Raw genomic sequence first — 12647 nt, 5'->3', positions numbered from 1 at the left:
CTAGACTAGTTCCTTGTACTAGGAGAGCTTACATTTGAATAGGAAAGGTAGAAAACTAGCTTGTACAAAATGATGGAAAGCAAAATAATTTCAGAAAGGCCCTTTAAGCTATTCTTCCCTTTATTAGCTTATATCAAATTTTATTTTGTCTCTTAGATTATGCATACATCCAGCTATTACTATGCTTTCCCATTTGAAGCCTCTCATAATGATATTGGGTCACCTATGTCAATATACTATTCAACTGTTATCTTAAATTTCTATGTCTAGTTATTTGGTCTAATTTTCTTCTCAGAATTTAAAATTTTTGCTTACTTACTTGAGAAACAGAGAGAGAAAATATTCCACATGAATGGCTGGAATAAAACTATTTGTATCATCATTGGTTGCTTCCCAGAGCATGACTTTGCTAGAAGCTAAATGCAAATAGAACCAGGATTCAAACCCAGTTTCTCCAATATAGGATACAGGTACCCTAATTGGTGTCATAACCATTAGGCTATATAGTATATATTATAGCATATAGCATATAACCATGATTCCTCCTCATTTACATTTTAATTATAAATAATATTAGGATACAATGTGATAACTCAATAATTATATGCAATGTACGAAGTGCACATAAGGTTAGTTAGGTGTCCCAGCTCTTTAAATGTAAACTTTTCTTGTTTACTAATGGATACAGTGTGACATTTGGACACATGCATACAATGCATGTGATTAAATCAGGGTAGTAATATCTTCCTGTCCTATCATTGCTTTGTGATTACAGCTCTCAACATCCTTTCTATTTAGTCAGAAAACATAATCATTTATTGTGAACTATTATCTCACTGTGCTGAGCAATACTAAGGACTTAATCCTTCTGTCTAGTTGATCAGATCTCCATCATTTAAATGTTGCTTTAACCTTTTCCTCTCAACCTTAGGAGTCACTGATGTATGTTCAAATTGATATTTTCTAACTTGTACATATGAGAGTGAACAAACAGTATTTTCTGTTGCTGGTTTATTTCACTGAACCTAATACTCTGTATTGGTTTTTGATATAATCACATAACAGTCCTGGCATTCAAAGCCTCCCTTTATCTCTCAGCAACCAACCTGTGTGATTCCCTGCATAACCGTTCTTTATCCCTTTCTCATCATCTGACTTTGATTACTTACAAGCACTCACTGTGGCCAATGTTGTGGCAGAGTGTGTTAAACCACTGAGGAATCCCTTCTTACAGCACCACTTCAAGATCCAGATGGAGTTCCTCAATCCTGGCTATGGCCTTGCACAGTAATGACCATTTGGGAAATGAGCCAATGGATGGAAAATTCTCTCTCTCTCTCTGTAACTCTGACTTTCAAAGAGAAATAAATATTAAATCAAGAAGCCATCCTCTGTCATCTTCCCTCTAACTTAAAGTGTGTTTACCTTACATATGACTTTACATGAGCCCTTTATCACCATCTCTATGCGGGGCCCATAGCCATATCACAGGTCAATATTTTATTTGTGAAGGCTTCTATTAATCCTCCAGGTGTTGTTAGAAGGTCTTTTTCCTGCACTTGCAACAGTACCTGGTATTCATAGCAGTCAAATTGATGATGCTCAACTTTCTTTGAGTCTTTGCTGTGGTCCTATTGAGTCTGAAACAGGGCTTTCTGCAAAGAAACACTCTTCCCCAGGTGTCTTAGGGAAGCCTCAGGTCTCTTTTAAGCTTTTTACAGCACAATTGTGAAACCTTTCAGTTCCCAAACTTTGCCTGACAAAAGATTAGGTGATCTGTTTATCTCCATTGATCAACAAAAGGAAAGGGCTTATCAGCTTGACCAAGTATTACATTTCTCCTTTCTTCAGCTCTGAGCTCTGAAAATGACTTCTTTTCCTCCTAAGGGTCTTCTGACATCAGGGAAACATTCCCACACTACCCCAGTCTCTGCTTACTGAGGTCTTGTCTGCCTTTTGGATCCATCCTCCATGAACAAAATCAAAACCAAACAAGCAAATAAAAAAGTGTTCTGCTGTGTCTTTAAATTCCTTAAAGCTTTTTAAGCTTGGTTTGCTTTCCCTATTGCAATAGATCTCCTGCCCCAAAATAGAATATTTTTGAACAATGTCTCTTTACCCATGTCCCTATTTGGCTTACTTGATAGTGCAGGCTACTAAGCTGTTTCTTGTTTGGTTAGATTACATGTTTGCTCTTAACCCAGATTGTAACTTTTATGGAACAACGTTTATACCACATTTATGTTTGTGCTCTTTGTAGGTCTTAATCCCCCTGTGTCCCTGAGTATTTCCCTATGATTGTTTGTCTAACTTTGTTCTTTACCTACCTTTTGTCTCCTTGAGGCCAAGTTCCTGTCATCAAGCTGCTCCAGAGATATCTGGTAGAGTGGGTTCTTTCCCTGAGGTTGGCAGGCTCCTGCCCAGGGCTTGGTTCCTTAGTGGAAGAGAGGGCTCTATTTATCAGAGCAAAGAGCAAATGAGCAACTTGGTTTCACTTTTACTCTTCTTTGACACCCCCCCACACACTTTTTTTTCCCTTGAGGTAGCCAATTCAAAATAACCTTTTGTATTTCTTGAGTCATGATAAAATTTTATGTTTGAATCTTAAGTACACTCCTTGACAGGCATCTCCAGGAACTGGATTGATGAACAAAATCAAATGAACAAAGTCCAGGCAAGAAAGAATTCTGAATTATTATGGGTACTACTGGTCAAAGTTTGTTCAGTGTTTGATGGCAATCATGTTAACTATGAAATAGCCTAATCAAAGAGGTAATCATCCTTATAGTTAGATTGGTAACACAAGTCACATAACTTGGCGACTAACTAAATGGAACAAGACAATTAGAAAATCCTGAAGTAGCCATATTTACTATCCTGTCTGGAGGATGCCTGCCAACTAGCTGTTAGCTGTCCCTACAAATGCTTCAATGTGGCTTTTACCCTGAGGAATGTCCTCAATCGATTTGGTGGCAGTAACAGTCATTTTTAAAATTGAGCATTCTGTAGTAGCAAGTAAGGGGAATGCAAGTGTCTCATTCAGATCATACACAAGCTCTCGACATAGGCAAAGAGGAGCTAAAGTAGCGTGATGTGCCACTGAGTGCTTGGGGAACATAGATATTCTCTTCTTTCATAGAGTGCCTTCTCTGTTTGAATCCCTGGGAGGTCTGATTGATGACAAAATCTAAGAGTTTTGGTTGAGCATTCTGGTGCAATGGGTTAAGCAGCTGCTTGTTATGGTCACAGCAATTTTGGAATACAGGTTCAAGTCCCGGTTTCCTGTAATGTACCTGGGAAAGCAACAGAAGATGGCGCAAGTACTTGGATCCTTCCACACATGTGGGAAACCTAGATGAGGTTTCAAAATCCTGACCCAGCCCAGGTGAAATTAATGCTGAAATAAACCTGAGAGGGCAGATATGTCTTCAACACATGGGTTTTATTTCTCTTACATGTATGCCCATTCTCTAATTGTTACTGTAGAGTTTGGTGGATACTCAGCTTAGTATACAAATTAAAAGCTAGCAATCTACTGCAGACATAGAAGTTTTATTTGTGAGGTGAACAAGTGACCATGAATAGAAGTAGAGGGTGTCTCCTGAAAGTAGAGAGAGCAACACAGAAGTTGCTAGAAGTAAGTATCTTGGGTTCTTAAGCAGTCCCTGATTTCTCCTTGTATGTGTGGGAACCTGCCAAAGACTTTCCCCACTGGTGGTCTGTTACCAATTAAGAAATCTCTGGCAATTCCCATGTTACCTACTTGAAGTCCTTATTGGGTAACTGACAAATGACACATTTCCTGACAGTGTATATAGGAACATGGGGCAGGGAGATGATGACCCATGGAGAATGACCTCACAAGGTTTGCCCCTGGATGTCACATAAGATTTTGATGGACTTGAACGTTCTCATTAGCAGGGTTGTTTATTATTTTGAGGAACCTCCTTACTGTTTCCCATGTTTGTTCTAATTGACATTTCTGCCCTCAGTGTGCAAGACTTCCACTTCCCCCACATCCTTACCAGCATTGGTTATGTTCAGTCTTTTTGATATTAGTCAATCAAATGAAATGAGATGATATATCATGGTGGTTTTAATTTGAATTTCCCTATTGATTCATGACATGGAGAACTGTTTCATGTTCCTGTTGACTATCTGTATGTCCCCTCTGAGAAATATTTTTAAAATGGAGAAAGCATTAATCCTGTCTTATTCCAGCTGTTAGAGAAAAAGACCTTATCTTTTTCCCATTTGGCTTATGTTAGCTGTTGACTTTAAATATAGCCTTTTATTATGTTGAAGAATGTCGCTTCTCCCTAATTTGTTCAGAGGTTTTTTTATTTGTTTGTTTTTTAAATCATGAATGGGTATTGGATTTTTATCAAATGTCTTTTCTGCATCTTTTTAGATGACCATATATTTTTTCCCTCCTCTCTATTAATTCGATCTTTCATGTATGTTCAACCACATTGCATTCCTGGCAGGAATTCCACTTAATTTTTTTAAAATCTATGTTCACGCATGTTGAACTATATTTTTCTCCCCTGGCTGGTTTTAGTATCAGGAGCCTCATCTTCCTGTGGGTTTCATTGGAGTGGGCCTGGCACCAAAATCCAAGTGTAAGAATTGAATGTGATCTTCTTCCTTCTCCAAGCAAGAAATGGGGCATCTCACTTTAAATTTTGCCACTTGGTTCATTTCAAAGGTATATATTTGAGTTATGTCACTTAATATTAAGAGGAAGTTATTTTAACCACAGCAGAAAGAAATGGGCTTATCTTCTCATTTGAATTGCTGGTACTTTATTGTATATCTGTAAGTGCTGTACTCAAAGTTCAAGGTATAATCCTTACACGTGTGAGATTTTTCCCCTACCTTTGAACTTTCAAAAAGGCTTCTTTTTTTTTTTTTATTTCCTTAGTGGTAGAGGAAGAGCCCAGGCCCCAAGACTTCTCAACCTTAAAGTTCAGAGTGGCAGGGTTTGTAAAGACAAAAACCACAAACTGGGCGGGATTAAAGGGGATGAGCTAATACAGGACCTCCTTTATTGTGAGATCACTGACTGAAAGCTTTTGTTGCTGAACCAGGTGGAGCTCATTTTTTCTCCTAGTCATGGCTGGAGAGTCTAGCCAGGAGTTTGGAGCATTTTTGCAAAGCAGGATATGGCCACAGTCTCACAGATGGGGAGAAATCCCTTAACTAATGTAGAGTCCTGCTCATCATGAAATCCCTCATGTCTGGTCTATCATTTCACCTGCTCTCAAGTTTTATTAATTAACACTATATGTTGACATCCCTCTGTTCCTCACCCTCATTCTCTGTCTTCCATTTCATCACAAGTCTTTCAAAAACAAAACAAAAACAAGTTATTATGACATCTGGTACACCCTTTATTTCTTATTTTTATTTTTCTTATATAACTCTCTTTTCTTTTTCTGTACTGCCTCTACTCTTGTGACCATCCTGCCTAGTTTCACATACATTCACTGTGATCTTTATGAAGCCTAAAATCAGTTACAATGCTCTATTATTGGAGGCTTGACTTGGGATTTCTGCTGTTTAAATAATGTATTTTATTTTTCAGTTTAGCATCTAGGACCCACTCTGCTCTGATATTCAACTTCCTTTCCAATCCTCTTTAAACTTGCATCCACTAACTTCTTGACTCATTTTTCATCCCATTTTCAAAAATGAAACTACTTCATCTATGCCCAATTAGTTTTATGCCTCCCTGATTTTTAACTGCACAGTCCACCTAGATTGTCAATATGAATTCTATTCACTTGGTAGGTACAAGGATATCTCTCAAAGCACTTCTGTTGTAACTGTGCAGGACCTTAAGGCTGTACTTGATGCCTTGAAAGCTCATGAGTACAACAGAACTTACATATTGCCTTTCTTGATCTCCACACACTTCTCTCTCAAGTCTGTTTTTAATATAAAATATTTATTTATTTTTATTGGAAAGGCAAATTTACAGAGAGGAGGAGAGAGAGAAAGACTTTCCATCTGCTGGTTCACTCCAAAGTGGCCACAATGGCCAAACCAAAGCTAATCTGAATCCAGGAGCCAGGAACTTCTTCCAGGTCTCCCATGTGGTGTAGGGTCCTAAGGCTTTAGGCCAAACTCTGCTGTTTTTCCAGATCACAAGCAGGAAGCAGGAAAGGAAAATAAGCAGCTGAGACATGAACTGATGTCACATGGGATCACCGTGTGGGCAAGGTGAGTATTTAACCACTGAGCTATTATGCCAGGCTCTAAAATTCATTTTCTTACATTTTCTTAGAAACATTGGAAAACCAGAAACCACACTTGCATATTTTACAGCCAAGATTCTGCATTTCAAAAAGGTCCAAACAAATGAACTTCTTTTACAGCAAATCAGAAGTCTGAAGCTTTCTCCTTTCCATGTGTTTTTGTTTCTTTTGTTTTTGTTTAGCTGATACAGCACACAGACCACAGGATCCAAGTATTTGGATATAATTACCAACATCAGCATTCCACCATTTAGAAGCCCTCCTCATTGGGTCATAGCAGACATTTTCCACAGTGACATCAATAGACTGCTGGCCCTCTGCTCCACAGCTATATGAAGTGAGCCTGACAGAGTTTTCCGTTTGGTGCATATTTCCCTTTGTCATATTTGTGTCTGAGGTACCTGCAATTGTTTCTGAGTTCTGAGATTTGATACAGGTTACCTTCATCAAATGATAACATAGTTGAAAGCAGGACTGATGTATTTTTAAAATAACATATATTGGACCTTTCTATCACAGTGAATAAAGTCTCTTCCTGTGGTATTGGCATTCCATATTAATGCCATATTGGCATTAAGGTCCCAGCTATTCCACTTCAAATCCCTATTCTTGCTTACGGGCTTGGAAATCTCTGTATTATGTGGAAGACCTGGAAGAAGCTCCAGAATCCTGGCTTTAAACCTTCCCAGCTCCAGTCATCACAGTCATTTGGACAGTGGACAGTGACTAGTCAGATGAAAGAGCTCTCCCTTCTTTATTTCTCTCTCTCTGCAAATATGTCTTTTTTAATAAAAACAAATTAAAAATAAAACTACATATATTAAAATTATAATTGAATATGGAATGATTAAGTCATGATTATCCCTTATCTCTAATAACTTAGATTTTTTTATAAAGAAAACTTGAAATGAAGTCTAGATGGAATTTCAAAGCACAATACTCAATCATTAAGTTTATTCACCAGACTATATAACTGATCTACACAATTAAATTTATCCCTCTTTTGTAATTGAGGTTTTCTAACCCTTCTGTTGTCTCTCCACCCTTGATCTTTGCCTAAGGTAATCATAGTTTTGTTTTTTGCCTCCATGAGTTAATTATTTTAGAAATGAGAGTATGTGAAATACACCTTTCAGTGTTTGGTTTATTTCACTTGGTATATTGTTCTCTAGTTTTGTGAGGTACTCTTTTTGGATGGTGGTATAGGAAGTGGTTGCTTAGTCTACAATACCACAATGCCAGGCCCCTATAAATATTAATAGTTCAATAAGCATCTAAGCATTTTTGTTTTGTCAAAATTATATCACATCATCCAAATTCAATGTTATTTTATTAAAATTACATCATTGTATACTAATTAGGTTGAAACTCATTTGTTATTTTGGTACAAGCATGTGCACACCCATACACATACACATGTACACACACAGTGAGGGTGTTCATCAGCAGGAAGATGTGATCAGAAGCAGAGCTGAATCTCAAACCCAGGCACTCCAAAATGGAATGTGCGCATTATGAGTAATTTCTTCATTGCTATACCTAAAGCCTTCCTCTTAGATTAAAATATGATTGTCATGTTGGAGATATTGGCAGGCATGGATTTTAAGGGGTGGTGATAAGGTTATTAGGAGGAATTAATCACTTTTTCGTGGAAGTGAATTAATTTTTTAAGAGTCACCAGAAGGGTGGATTGCTGTAAAGCAAAGTGGACTCGCATGCTTTGCCTCTCCCACAGCTGCTTAACCTCGCCTTATACTTTCCAATATGTGTTTATACCTTATAAGGCCTTTGCCAGAAATTGAGCTGCTGCTAGTGCTATGCTCATGGATGTGGAAGCCTCCCATACAACCAACCACATTAACTTTTTTCACTTATACTAGGCAACCTGGGGCTGACATTGTGGAAAATGGGATTAATCCACTGCCTGAAATGCTGTTATGCCATATAGACTGATTTGTATCTTGCTGCTTTATATCCCTGTTGACTCATGCTCTTGCTAATGTGCCTGGGAAAGCAGTAGAAGATGGCCTAAGCACTTGACCTAGCACCCACATTGTAGACCCTGATGAAGCTCCTGGTTCCTGGGTTCAGGATGGCCTGTTTCTAGTCATTGTTGCCATTTGGGAAGTGAATCAGTAGATAAAAGTTATGTTCTGCCACAACTCCCCATCATCCACAACCTCTTTCCCATGTGCTGTCTGCTTCTCTCTCTCTCTTTCTCTCTCCCTCCCTCTCTTTCTTTCTTTCTGTAACACTGTCTTTCAAATAAATAAAATAAAATAGCTTAAAAATTGTCCAGCTTGTGCTATTTTTCTCAAAGATTTATTTGATTTTGTTGGAAAGACAGATTCATAGATAGAAAATACTGAGGGAAATATGTTCCATGCACTGGTTCACCTCCCAGATGGCTACAATTGCCAGAGCTGAGCAAATCCAAAGCTAGGAGTGGGGCTTAGGGGGAAAGAGATCACTAAGGCAGTAAGACGGTGACTAAGATCAGTGCAGGTCCCTGGCAGGCAAGATGGCAGCCAAGGACAGAGCCTGGGCGTGAACCAGGGCAGGAGTCACTTAGCTCCAAGTAAATACTGATTAATCAGGGCCATCTTGCTCACCTACCCCTGGACTATGGGGGTTGGCTTCTGCAGTCATGCTCCTAGTGCTCCTAGTTTCTCCCCTCCTGGAATTCCTGAAATTTCTGGGCTGAGCCTATCCCTTACCCTATATAAGAAATTGAATTTCCCCAATAAATCGGAACTGCTTAGACAGAACCCCTGCCCGTCTGTTTGTCTCTCGCAGGCCAGGAGGTTGGGTGGTAGGCAGCTGGCTCATCCCCTCCAGCAATGGGGTAATAAAGGAATCTGTGGGGGAGATCCCGCAGCAAGGAGCCTAGAACTTCTGGATCTCCCAAGTGAGAACAGGGTCTCAAGGCTTTGGGCCATCCTCCCTCGCGTTTCTAGGCCACAACCAGGGAGCTGGATGGGAGTTCAACAACCAAGATGTGAACTGGAGGCAATATGGGATCCTGGAACTTGTAAATGGAGTATTAGTCAACAAAACTATTGCACCAGGCCCCAGCCTGTGGTGTTTTTCCAGCAGAAACAGACTATGACATCTACCTTATCTCACTTATTCATAGCTCATGCATGCATTCAAAAAATTATCTTTTTTAGAGTTTTGTAGTATATGAGTTTCACATCTGTCTCCTCTTCTTGCCTTACCATTCTCTCCAACTATATTCCCCAAATTATCACAATTGCATAATCCCTTATAATAAGCAAATAACTTTCAGCTATTTAATGGTATGAATAGGTAGAGGTAGAAAATCTAGCATCATGTTATACAGCTGCATTTACATGTTTCAAAATGGGAGTCTTCTCTTTATTCAGGAATTGAGATGCATACCATAATGTAACTAATTCTCAGCGTACTGATTTCCAGTATACCATTCATCTGTGAAAGTATATACGTATCTATACACACACATACCTGATTACCTATATTTCATTTGTAATTTGCCTAAAGTCTTATATCAGAGAGAACATATAATATTTTTCCTTTGGCTGCAGGCTTATTTTACTAAGCATCATGGTCTCCAGTTGATACTATTTTCCTAGAAATAGAAAAACTTAATTTTTTATGACTGAGTAGTGCTCCATAGAGTAGATATACCACTGTTTATCCATTCATCTGTTGACAGACATCTGGCTTGTTTTCATGTCTTTGCTGTAAGTGTATGGTTGCAGTTCAGTGTCTTGAATGCAGATTTAATTTCTTTTCGATATGTTCCAGGAATGGGATGGCTGGGTCGTAGCTGTGTGAGTACTCTCCATACTGATTTCCATGTGATTGTAATAGTTTACGCCCCACCAACAGTGGATTAGGGTGCCTTTTCCTCCACATCCTTGCTAAGTTATTTGTTGATTTCTCTGTGTAGGCCATGGAGTTAAATGAAACCTCAGTGTGGTTTTTATTTGCTTTTCCCTAAGAGCTAGAAACCTTGAGACTTTATTCAATTAGCCATTTTAATTTCTTCCTTTCAAAAATGTCCATTTCCTTCACCCATTTCTTTTTTTTAAAAAAAAAAGATTTATTTTTTTCATTTTTATTGGAAAGGCGGATATACAGAGAGGAGAGACAGAGAGGAAGATCTTCCGTCCGATGATTCGCTCCCCAAGTGAGTGCAATGGCCGATGCTATGCCAGTCCGAAGCCAGGAGCCTCTTCCGGGTCTCCCACGCGGGTGCAGGGTCCCAAAGCTTTGGGCTGTCCTCGACTGCCTTCCTGGGCCACAGGCAGGGAGCTGGATGGGAAGCGGGGCTGCTGGGATTAGAACTGGAGCCCATATGGGATCCCGGGGGTGCAAGGCGAGGACCTTAATCACTTGCGCCACCGTGCCGGGCCCATCCTTCACCCATTTCTTAACAAGGATGCTTGTGTTGCTTTTATTGGGTATCTGAGGTTCTTTGTGGAAGTTGTGTAGTGTGTAAAGATTTTCTCCCATTCTGTTTGTGGCCGGTTTAATTTATTGACTGTTTCCTTTGCTGTACAGAAGCTTCTTAGCTTGAAGTAGTCCCATTTGTTTATTTTGGCTTTAACTACTTGTGAGTTTTGTGTTTTTGCTAAGAATCTTGGTGTTCCCTATTTTCCTCTAGTAACTCAGTGGTTTCTGGATGCACATTTTAATTCTTGATCCATTTAGAGTTGATTTCTGTGTAAGGTGAAATGTAGGGATTTTATTACTTACATCTATAACTAGTATCCAATTATCCCAACAACATTTATTGTAGAGACTGATGTTGAAGAGACTGATGTTATTCCTGGGTTATTTTTAGCTTGCTTATCTGAGACTAGCTGGCTGTACCTGTGTGGATTCTCTTCATGGGTTTATATTCTGTTCCACTGAGCTTTATTTTTGTGGTGTTTTTCCAACAGAAACACCAAAACAGTACCAGGCTGTTTTGATTGCTATTGCCCTGTAGTATCACTTGAAATCTGGATGTGATTCTTCCACAATTACCCAGCTTAGCTTCTATTGTTTAAGATAGCTGTGACTATTCATGGTCTCTTGTATTTCCTGATGAATTTTTGAGTTTTATTTTCTAATTCGGAAGAAAATGTTTTTGGGGATTTGTTTGGGATAGCATTGAATCTGTGTATTACAGTGTTACAAACATCTTAATGATGTTGATTCTAGCGATCCAAGAGCATGGTACATTTCTCTATGTTTTACTGTCTTTCTGTCTATCTTTAATATTTTGTAATTTTCATAACTTTTTTTCCCAGGTATTTAAGTTTCCTAATTCACTGAGAACAAGGATAATTTTACTTCGTTTTTTCCAATATGAAATTCCCTTAATTCTTTTTCTTACCTAATCTCTGGCTAAGAATTCCAGTGTACTATGTGAATAGTCATAGTGAAACCGGGCATCCTTGTCTTGCTCTGAATTTTAGTGGAGAAGCTTCCGGTCTTTTTCTGGTCAGTATGAGGTTAGCGTTTGGTTTTTCATAAATTTCTTTGATTGTGCTGCAGAATATTCCTTCTATGTCAATGTTGCTTAGGGATGTAAGCATGAAGTAGTATTGGATTTCATCAAATGCTTTCTTTTTCCTTTTCATTGACCTAGTATATTCTTTTCCATTTCTCAACTTTTCGGTTTTTCTGTGAATCTTTGAGATGTGTATCATGTAAGCACAAAAAGGTGGGTCCTGCTTTTTTATCCAGACCTCTAATCTATGCCTTGATTGATTAGTTTAGGGTTTTATGTTCAAGGTTATTAATGATAAGTAGAAGTTTGGACTTACCATTTGAATATATGGTTTCACAATATTTGCTTTGGATTTATTCTGTTTTACTGTGATATCCTCCACATTTGTCTTCTTTGGCCATGGTAAGTGTCATTCTTTTCATACTCCTGTAGTATGTATTTCAGCACTGTTTGAGCTTTTTTGGGGTGGGAGGTACTGAAGTTTTTAATTTTGTTTGTGAATACTTTTATTTCACTTTCATAAACAAGCAAGAACTTTGCGGGATGCATTATTGTGGTTGGAATTTTTTTTTAAATTTCGCATCTTTTTATTATTATCATTTTTTTATGTGTATAGTTTTTTATTTTTTTAATTTTTAAAATTTTGACAATCTTTACATGGTTAATATGGGTAAAAAGGTTCAAGGGCTACAGGAAAGTGGGTAACACAATTATTTTTTCCATATTATTTCCTTCATGTTTAAAGGGGGGTATTAAGGGAGAAGACCCACCCAATTCCCCACCCTCCCCAGGTCCCGCATGTAGGGTATGCTCTGAGGTTCTTGCTCAAGTGGCTTTGATAGTTCAATAGTTATGGATCGCCTCCAATCTTGCCACTCCAAGCACTATGAGGTCTTTGAAGA

The sequence above is a fragment of the Ochotona curzoniae genome, unplaced genomic scaffold (genome assembly GCF_017591425.1).
Source record: "Ochotona curzoniae isolate NIBS_2020 unplaced genomic scaffold, NIBS_Ocur_1.0 contig_4018, whole genome shotgun sequence".
Lineage (NCBI taxonomy): Eukaryota > Metazoa > Chordata > Mammalia > Lagomorpha > Ochotonidae > Ochotona > Ochotona curzoniae.
Note: the sequence above shows the minus strand (reverse complement) of the source record.